The following is a 9,145-nucleotide window of genomic DNA, read 5'->3' as shown; positions in this document are numbered from 1 at the left end:
ACATGTAGTGGGCAAGTAACCTCATACCAACTGACATAAAGCTTTTTATCTGGTTTCTCTTTGTGTTTCTCTATAGGATAACACAAACTGTCCATTATACAAGGTTGTTTATTCATCCCATTTGATTTTTAGTTTTAGCACTTTAAGGTAAAACATATAATGTAAAATGCAGTTCTTTAGGAATGTATATAGCTGTTTAAGTGGCTGAAATTGGTCAGATATGTTCTCATCACTGTTACTTTTACATTTGTGTAATATGTTTTTTGTGTAACAAGTTTCTTTTATACACTGCTAGAGAGTTAATTAGTATATATGCCATTATTATATAAATTAAGAAAGGGAAGGAACATATCTAGAGTACTAAAGTGTATTTACACTGAAAATAGTAAGAACACCAGAAAGGATTAAAAGAAAAAGAGGGAAAGTATAACAGGAAAAAAAAAAAGAAAAACTCGTCTGGACACAAATAACCCCTAGGTGGTACTGCTGCTTCAAATTATACACAAGCTTCAAGTGACTTTAGGAAAGCATCAACTTCACACAATATGAACTGACTATGCTACAACTTTCTGTTCTTTAGAGCTAATTGTTGTACCATATAAACCAATGACTGAAACAGTAGTGAAAATAAAGGTGACAAACTTTTATTGACTATCAACATATTTTAGGGTCATGCTGCCTTTAAAGGGCAAACCACAGCTTAGAAGATCCTACAGTCAGAGTTCTCCTTATTTTGTGCACCAAGCCTCGGTCCTTGCTTTTGTCTGGAGTCTGTGACAGTGTTTCATTTTGTTATTTCATGTGCAGATCAATGTATGGGAATTGTAGAAATGAATACTAATAATAATAATTTTACAATGATATGCAAGGCAAAATGTTGCATGGTTAAACTTATAACACACCTGCCTTCAGTTCTAGTTTGGCTGGATGCGTACATCCAAATTTAGAACTTACATGTACTTCTCCAGATCACTTTTGAAAAGTGCACTACATGATTAGGCACTGTTTTGGCAGTGGATCCAATGCTACACCACCTTTTGTATCACTTGCCACTACCTTCTAGATTGTAAGCTCTAATAAGCAGGATTGTAACTGTACTGTCTCACTTTATAATGTAAAACCCTGTCCCTGATAGTCTGTTGCCTTCCTCCTCTATGTACATTGTACAATTGTGCCTAGAAGATTTAGGTTGTTTAACTTATTCTATCTCTCCAATACGTATTTGTATTTCTCTATTTTTTTTTCCAAAAAAAAGCATTATTTTTACAATAATAATAACAAATTATATATATATATATTTCCTGGCTCTCCCCCATGTCAGCATACCACGGGTTAGCTCCGTCCTCAACCCCCAGTAGGACCACCTTACCAGATGATAAACCCCCCTGCGTTCTTTTCGGGGTCTCTTCTCTCCTGGGTGATAGATGCTCTTAGACGAGGTAAATCCTCTGATGCAGCATACCCATGGTGCCGGGGTTTTATGACAATTGGCCTAAATGGCTGAAGGTCTGTAACATATGGGCTGGGTAAGTTGACTCTGTCTTTTTTTTTTACCTTCTCTTGCCGGCACTCCTGCTGGGCTCTCTCGCTGTTTTCTCATCCTGCTCGTCTGTGTCTCGCGGCTGTATCTCGCCCTGACAGTTCGCCTCGGGGTTCCGTCCTCGTGGTGGGACGGGTCGGCGTGCGCTGCAACTTGGAGCGCATTCTTCCGGGTCACGTGATCGTTGCGGTCAGGTGGTTCGGGGGTGGGGCGTGGTCTCCCTGTCCTCCCTCTCTAGGGTCGGTTCTAGTTGGGGCCAGTCTTTTTAAGATTCTGCTTTGTCGGCAGTCGGGCATCGGCTCGGCTGGCTGCAGGTCATTACTTCTGCTGCTCTAAAACTTCTGGTGAGCACTGGTTTTTATGGTTAGTCCCTTCACTTGATGTAGAAGGGTTTTCTTTACTCATGCTATCTTCTCTTGTCTTTCCTTGCTGCAGTTTCCTCTGGTATGAGTCAAGGTAGCCCTATTATGCAGGTATGAAGCTCTTCGGAGAGGTAGGAGTGGTGGTATATATGTATATCCCTAAAAAAAAAAAAGTGGAACAAATTTATTTTAACTTTTTTTTTTGCTACTGTTTTTTCTGATAGAATTGTTATTAGTTTGTTTTTGCTTCTTATCGCCCTTGTTAGGGGGAGGAGTCCCAAAGCAGGGAAGAAGCAATAAAACTAAATCCCATCACAGATCTTCATCTCCAGGGCGGAAGCCTTCCGCATGGTCTTCCCATAGATCCCCTAAGTTGGGCACAGGTCGCCTTCCTCAGGAAAATTCTCCAAGATCCTCTCCTACTAAGCCCCCTACTGGTTCCTGCTGAGTATGCAGGGCTCCGGCCTTACCTGATAAGGTGATGTGTCTGAACTGCCTTAAAGAGGTAGCTACGGAGGAGACTTCCCAGACACAGGATGTGAAGGCTTATATTCAGGAGGCTGTGGCAGAAGGGCTTAGGCTCTTTACCAGCCGGAATCCAGCTCCCAAAAGGAGAAGGGAGGAGGAGATGGCTTCAGGTCTTCATTCATCCCCTGAATCTCCTGGGGAGGACTCTGTAATTGAAGAAGACAGCGAAGCTCAGGTTTTCTCTTTTGATTTTTCCCTTGTGGCCTCTTATCTCAGCTATTAAGCATGCCTTAGAATGGGAGGATGATCCTGTGCCTGAACAGAAGCTTCGGAAATACTTTCCGAATCTGAAGGAGGATTCGCCCTCCTTTCCTCTGTTCTATGAGATAAAGGAAGTTATAGAGGAAGGATGGGCTAGGCCTGATTGAAAACCGATTAGACAAGCTGGTCTTTCTAAGTTAAATCCGTGCCGGCCATCTGACTCTGAGCTGTGGGATACTCCTCCCAAAGTGGATGCTGCTCTACAGCGATTGGCGAAGCATATGGTTTTGTGGACGACTCTGTCTCTTTCAAAGATGGCATGGACCGCAGGATAGAGTCGGACCTTAAGAAGATATACTCTGCCGCGGGAGCGGCCTGCAAACCTGCGGTTGCCCTTTCATCAGTCAGTAAGGCCATCAGAATCTGGATTGGCGGGGTGGAGGATGCACTCCTCTCGGGTACCCCCAGGGAGGACATTGTGTCATCTCTCCACGATTTGAAGATGGCGGGCGATTTTACAGCAGAGGCCTCAGTCAAACTGGTCAGGCTCTCTTCCAGGCTTATGTCCCATTCGGTGACAGGGCGTAGAGCTCTTTGGCTGAAGCACTGGTCGGCGGATGGGGCCTCTAAACAGGGGCTTTGCTCTATTCCCTTTGCCGGGAAATTGATCTTTGGGACTCCCCTGGATGAAGCCATTAAGATGGTGACTGGAGGTAAATCAGGAAAGCTTATAGACCTGGAAGAGAGTTCCTCAGAGGATGCTGGAGAGGTGGTCAGTCTTCCTTTTTCAGAGGGGGAAGGGCATTTTGGCGGACAACATCCAGGACGCTTGGGTGGTGAGAGTCGTTCGTAGGGGGTACAGGATAGAGTTTTCTTCCCTTTGACCAAAATCCCTTTGATTCCAAGATCAAAAGAGAAGAAAGATTGTCTCAGGACTTGTATTCAAGAATTACAGCACTCAGGTGCAGTACTGGCTGTCCCGGTACTCCAGCCGGGAACAGGGGTCTCCGCTTTTCTTGGTCAGGAAAGTGTCAGGAGCATTCAGGCCTATCTTGGATCTGAAAGGATTGAACAAATATGTCAAAACGGAACATTTCCGTATGGAATCCCTCAAAACAATAAAACAGGTAGTGAGATCAGAGGATTGGATGTTGTCAGTAGACCTGGCAGATGCGTATTTTCACATTCCCATAGCAGGGGAGCACCAGAGAGTCCTCAGGTTCGCAGTGGGACCGGATCATTTCCAATTCCAGTGCCTAGCGTTTGGCCTCTCGTCCGCTCCCAGGACATTTACCAAGGTCTTCGTGGCTTTAGTAGCCTTTTTGAGACTCAAAAACATATCCATCACTATCTGGACTATGTCCTGCTCTTGGGCCAGTCAATACATCAAATTGTGGCTCACCGAGAGGTGATGGTTCAGGCTCTACAAGACTTCAAATGGGTGATAAATTTAAAGAAAAGCAATCTGCTTCCCTCGCAGAGACTGGAGTACCTGGGCATGGTTTTCGACACCGTTCAGATGAGGATCTTCCTTCCACACCGCAAGGTGCGGCACATAGTCCAATCTTCCAGTATGGTGGGCAGGTCGGTGTTCTGTCCGGCCAAAATTTGCCTGAGTTACATGGGATTGCTCTCATCAACCATCCCGGCCGTGCCTTGGGCCCATTGGCATTTACGGCATATCCAGTTTTGCTTCTTGCAACAGTGGGACAGAGTCTCTCTTTCTCAACTAATCTTTTTGCCACGACCAGTCAGGCTCAGTCTTCTGTGGTGGCAGGGTCCAGTGAAGTTATCCGGCGGCAGGGCACTCAGTCCGGGAGGATGGATCACTATCACGTCGGATGCGAGTCTCCAAGGATGGGGAGGTCATTGCCAAGACCAATCCGCCCAGCCCAGATGGGGCAGGAACATATCTCCTCAGTCGAATATTTTGGAGCTATAGGCGGCCTACGAAGCTTTGCAGGCCTTTCACTATTTAATCAGGGGTGCACAAGTCAAGATCAGAATGGACAACAGGACAGCAGTCACTTATGTAGCTCGGCAGGGGGGAACCAGGAGTCTCTCCCTGCTGGAAATTGCTTCCCCCCCTATTTACTTGGGCGGAGAAACATCTGCTGGATTTGACAGCCTCATACCTCCCAGGAGTAGACAATACCCTTGCAGACAGACAAGTCGAGTCTTCCAGGACCCGAACGACTGGGCGTTGAATCCCCTATACCTGAAACCAATATTTCAGCGCTGGGGGACTCCTCAGGTGGACCTGATGGCGTCAGAGTAGAATACGAAGCTCCCAATCTTCTTCTCCCGATTTTACAGTCAGGATGCTCTGTCCCTTCCATGGACTTTTACACTGGTCTATGTCTTTCCCCAACTCCCTTGATCTTATGGACTCTCCTGAAGATAGACAGGGAGCAGGTGGGGGCGATAGCTATCCTCCCGTGGTGGCCGAAGCGGCCGTGGTTACCTCTGCTTCTGGATCTGATGACCGCACCTCCAATACCATTGCCTCTGAAACGGGATCTTCTGCTGCAACTTGTCCCGGCTGAATTTGATGGCTTTCTACTTGAGAGGCAGAGATTACAACGGCTGAGTCTCTCATCCTCAGTAGTAGAAACTCTGTTGAAGGCTACTAAGCTTTCCACCAAATCAACCTATCACAGGGTTTGGGTGCGTTTTTTGGCCATGGCCTCAAATAAGGGGTGGAATCCTGAAGACCCTTCGATTGGTCAAATTCTTGACTTTCTCCAGTCAGCCCTTGATGTGGGTCTCAGTTACAATACCTTGAGAGTTCAGGTACCTGCTCTGACCAAGGTCCGTTGGGCTTTTCATCCTATGGTGAAGCAGTTTCTGAGGGCTGCCTTGAAGATAAGGCCTCCGGTGAGGCCCTTTTTTTCCAAATGGGACCTTCCACTGGTGCTGAGGGAATTATCGAGAGGTCCTTTCTCTCCCGCTGTGTCAAGTTCCCTGTACCATCTTACCTTACTGACGGTTTTCAATATGGCCATTCTCTCGGCCAGGAGAGTCGGAGCTTAGGGCATTTTCAGTCAAGGAACCTTACTGACAGTTTTTTTCAGATCGTGTGGTGTTGAAGCCCATGCCGGAGTTTCTGCCTAAAGTCTCTACGGAGTTTCATGTCAACTGGGAATCAGTGCTGCCGGCTATTAATGTGGTAGATCTGTCTGTGGAAGACAAGCTTCTTAAACAGTTGGATGCTGTGGAAGTCTTGTCTACCTACATTGCTAGAACAAAAGACTTTCGCACTTCAGATAATCTATTTGTTCTCCCAAGGGGTCCTAAAAAAGGAGCCACAGCTTCGACTAGATTGCTATCTTCGTGGGTGGTCAGGACGATTCAGCTGGCATATGCCTCAGCAGGTCTTCCCCCCTCCTCTTGAAGTCAGGGCTCACACGACCAGATCGGTATCTACCTCCTGGGCTGCTTACTCCAAAGTTCCTGCCGAAATTGTTTGCAAAGCCACCAGCTGGTCCTCTCCTAATACGTTCATCCGACATTATAGGGTGGACGTCTCCGCATATTCAGCTTGTTCCTTTGGATCGGCTGTGCTCTCTGCGGCATGTTCTCATTGACCTTTCAAATAAATTGCTTTTTTGCATTATATACCCTCCCATGTTTTTGTGTAGCTAGCTATTTCCCATGGTATGCTGACATGCTAACGGAAAAAGAGCCAGGAAAAGGAAAGTTATGGTAAGTATTGATACAATTTTCCATAATATATATATTTACTGAGTAAATAGATGCCAAAAATGAGGAGAAGAACAATGGTAATCAAAATTGTCCATAGGCGTGGCTCTAAAAGCCTTTACTGTTCATCAGTTTAGAGTTAACAGTGAATTATGGCCCCAGAATTATTACTCTCACTCCAACGTTCGCAGTGATACCTAACATGCGACGCAACCGTCGTTTACATGCATGATCATTCACATGTACAGTAGATGGCGGGAACAGCGGGGTTGGTTGTTATTGTTTTTAATTTTTATCTTATTATTATGTTTTTAGATTTTTTCAATAACTTTATTGCTATGACACAGGGGATAACAAGCCCTGATGTGATAGCGTTTGGAGGTGACAGGTTCTCTTTATGGAGACATCTGGGGTCTATTAGAACCCCCGATGTCTCGCCTACCCTCCAATACAGGCGATCAAGCACATGAATGTGCTTGATCACCTGTGTAACTGGCACTTCAGCCGGCTTCTGACAGGTCTGAAGCAGGAAGTGCTGATAGCACAGCACTCCCTGCCTCACTGATAACAGAGCAGACCAGGAAGCGGACATTCCTTGGTCTTCTCAAGCTTTCCATCTTGACACTGTGCCGTGGTCCTGGGTTCCCTAGAGGAGCACGGGACCCTGAAAACCAAGGCAAAGGAGTGCAGGGGGCACCAGATTTGCAGGCTGCTACAAGTGATCAGATCACTTGTACTGAACAAGCATCACCTGGAAAAAAAAATGATACCAAGATCATGGCTGCAGCAACAGATCTTGGTATAGCAGCTTCAGGATGAGGACTTATATATACGTATAGTGGTCCTGAAGTGGTTAAGAAATGTTTTTTACAATTGTTTATATTTACAGATATACATACACTATTACAAATTAAATTGTTTTTTTCCTATATTTTGTATAGTATAAATAAATACAAAAATTCTTATTCAGTTCTACCTTAAAAAAACCTTAAATATTAGTCTTATTTACATCTGATTTCCCTAAAGCCCACAGTGGTTATATAAGGACACTTATTGTGGGTGTGCACATTTATAACATTCACTGTAATACAATAGAATAGAAACATTTATCTTTAAGACAAGAACATTTTCCTTCACATGTGAAAATATTTTCTATCTAAAATGTAAAACATTTGTGGTTTTTAAGATAATGATATTTAGGATAGAGTGGGGGGAGGTTTTTATTGCTGTCTGTATCCATGTTGGGGAGTGTCACTATTTGTTCTGGTGATAACTGTCATTGGGACTAGAAGTAATTTGGACAGGAAGGGGAGGGAAAATCTTGGTAATCTTCCAATGGGGATACTTGCTCGGATGACAACTGTCTAAGAAGGCATTTTATTCTTACGGACTTTGGAAATATTTATTTTCACTTCTTGTTGTGGCTACAGGACAATGGACACAAATGAAAAAACTGCAAGGGGTTTTAAGCATTCCACACACTATCCAAAATGAAAAACGTGAAAAACGTTTTGGCTTAGACTGAGCTCTATATGCAGCACATGGTGTCTTAAGCTGGGTCAGCAATACAGAGCACTGGCATGTGCTCTGAAATGTTGGGCACCAGGGAGACGGCAGTCTGCACGGTGGTCCCCTTCATGTACAGCTCCTGTGTGGGTCAGGACTGACAGCTGATGAAGGAAGCCCTACAGAGGCTGTCAGTCATGCTTTGCAAATGCAGAGTGAGTGTCATAGAGAAGATGAATACATTTACAGTTAAGGTTGAAATAATAATTTAATATTTAACTGCTGTCTGCATAAGGGTCTGTTCACACTTAAGTGCTGTGTTGCATTACCGTGTTGTGTTAAGGCATCTCATTCGTTTTCAATTAGCTGGCAACACAGCCAATATCGGATATTTCTATTTTTCCGAAGCAGTGCACTAAAACACATTTGACCGCTGGTTCAGAGCCTAATTTAGTTCTGTACCTCCATACATTCTACCTGTCACTACTTGGCAAAATGGCATGCGTGGGAATGTAAACCTGCACAAACGTTACACTACTTAGTTGCTGGTAAATCTAATGGAAATGTGCCGCTTACCTTACCTGACTAAATAGAACTAATCAGTATAGTATTCTTAAAGGAGAACTATGGGGTTAGGGCTTTTCCCCATAGTTCTCCTAAGGGTAACGGCCCTAAGAGGACATAAACTAGCATCCTCCCATCACCCTAAGCTTGGTATACCGTGAGCAAGAGCTCACAGTATACTGAGACGCGACAGCTGCAGCAGATCCCGACAATTATGTCTGGATCCGCTCAGCTGCGTGAGTGACAGCTGGCTCTGCCTATCTAGAGGCAGAGCCAGCTGTACCCGCCCCTCCCCGTCCGTTCTGCCAGTCAGCGCTGGAGGATCGGAGCAGGGAGGGGGAATCCAGCCACTCCCCTGTCACGGCTCTCTGCCGTAACAGGATCGAGAAGTGAGCGAACTCCGGTATGTGTTCGCTCACTTCCCGATCTACTGAGCCGGCCTATGACAGTCTCATTGTCACAGGTCGGCTAGAACTATGAGGATGAGTGAAAATCACTCACCTCATAGTTCTCCTTTAAGTAAGCTTTCACATGGTATGAATACAAACAAAGGTCACACTTCCAGTGACATCATGCCTATTACAAGGTGCTTTATTCAGCAAATAAAACACACGCACTATACAAATTAAAGAATGAAATAATTGCTTTATAACATAGTATACTGTATTAGTGATATGTGAAATAAATACTTTATAATACATAATACATCAGAGTTCCATGTTTCAAACCATTATCTTTATAA

The 9,145-nt window shown here is 44.8% G+C and overlaps 1 protein-coding gene across 5 annotated transcripts in view; it reads right to left on the bottom strand.

Moving 5' to 3' along the window:
* The window catches only part of VPS13B (vacuolar protein sorting 13 homolog B), a 761,266-nt gene that overhangs the window by 196,865 nt on the left and 555,256 nt on the right, over window positions 1-9,145 (bottom strand). The gene's annotated exons all lie outside the window — the stretch shown is intronic.

The sequence above is a fragment of the Nanorana parkeri genome, unplaced genomic scaffold (assembly GCF_000935625.1).
Source record: "Nanorana parkeri isolate BGI_ZX_2015 unplaced genomic scaffold, ASM93562v1 scaffold16, whole genome shotgun sequence".
Lineage (NCBI taxonomy): Eukaryota > Metazoa > Chordata > Amphibia > Anura > Dicroglossidae > Nanorana > Nanorana parkeri.
This window is presented reverse-complemented; position numbering and strand designations above follow the sequence as displayed.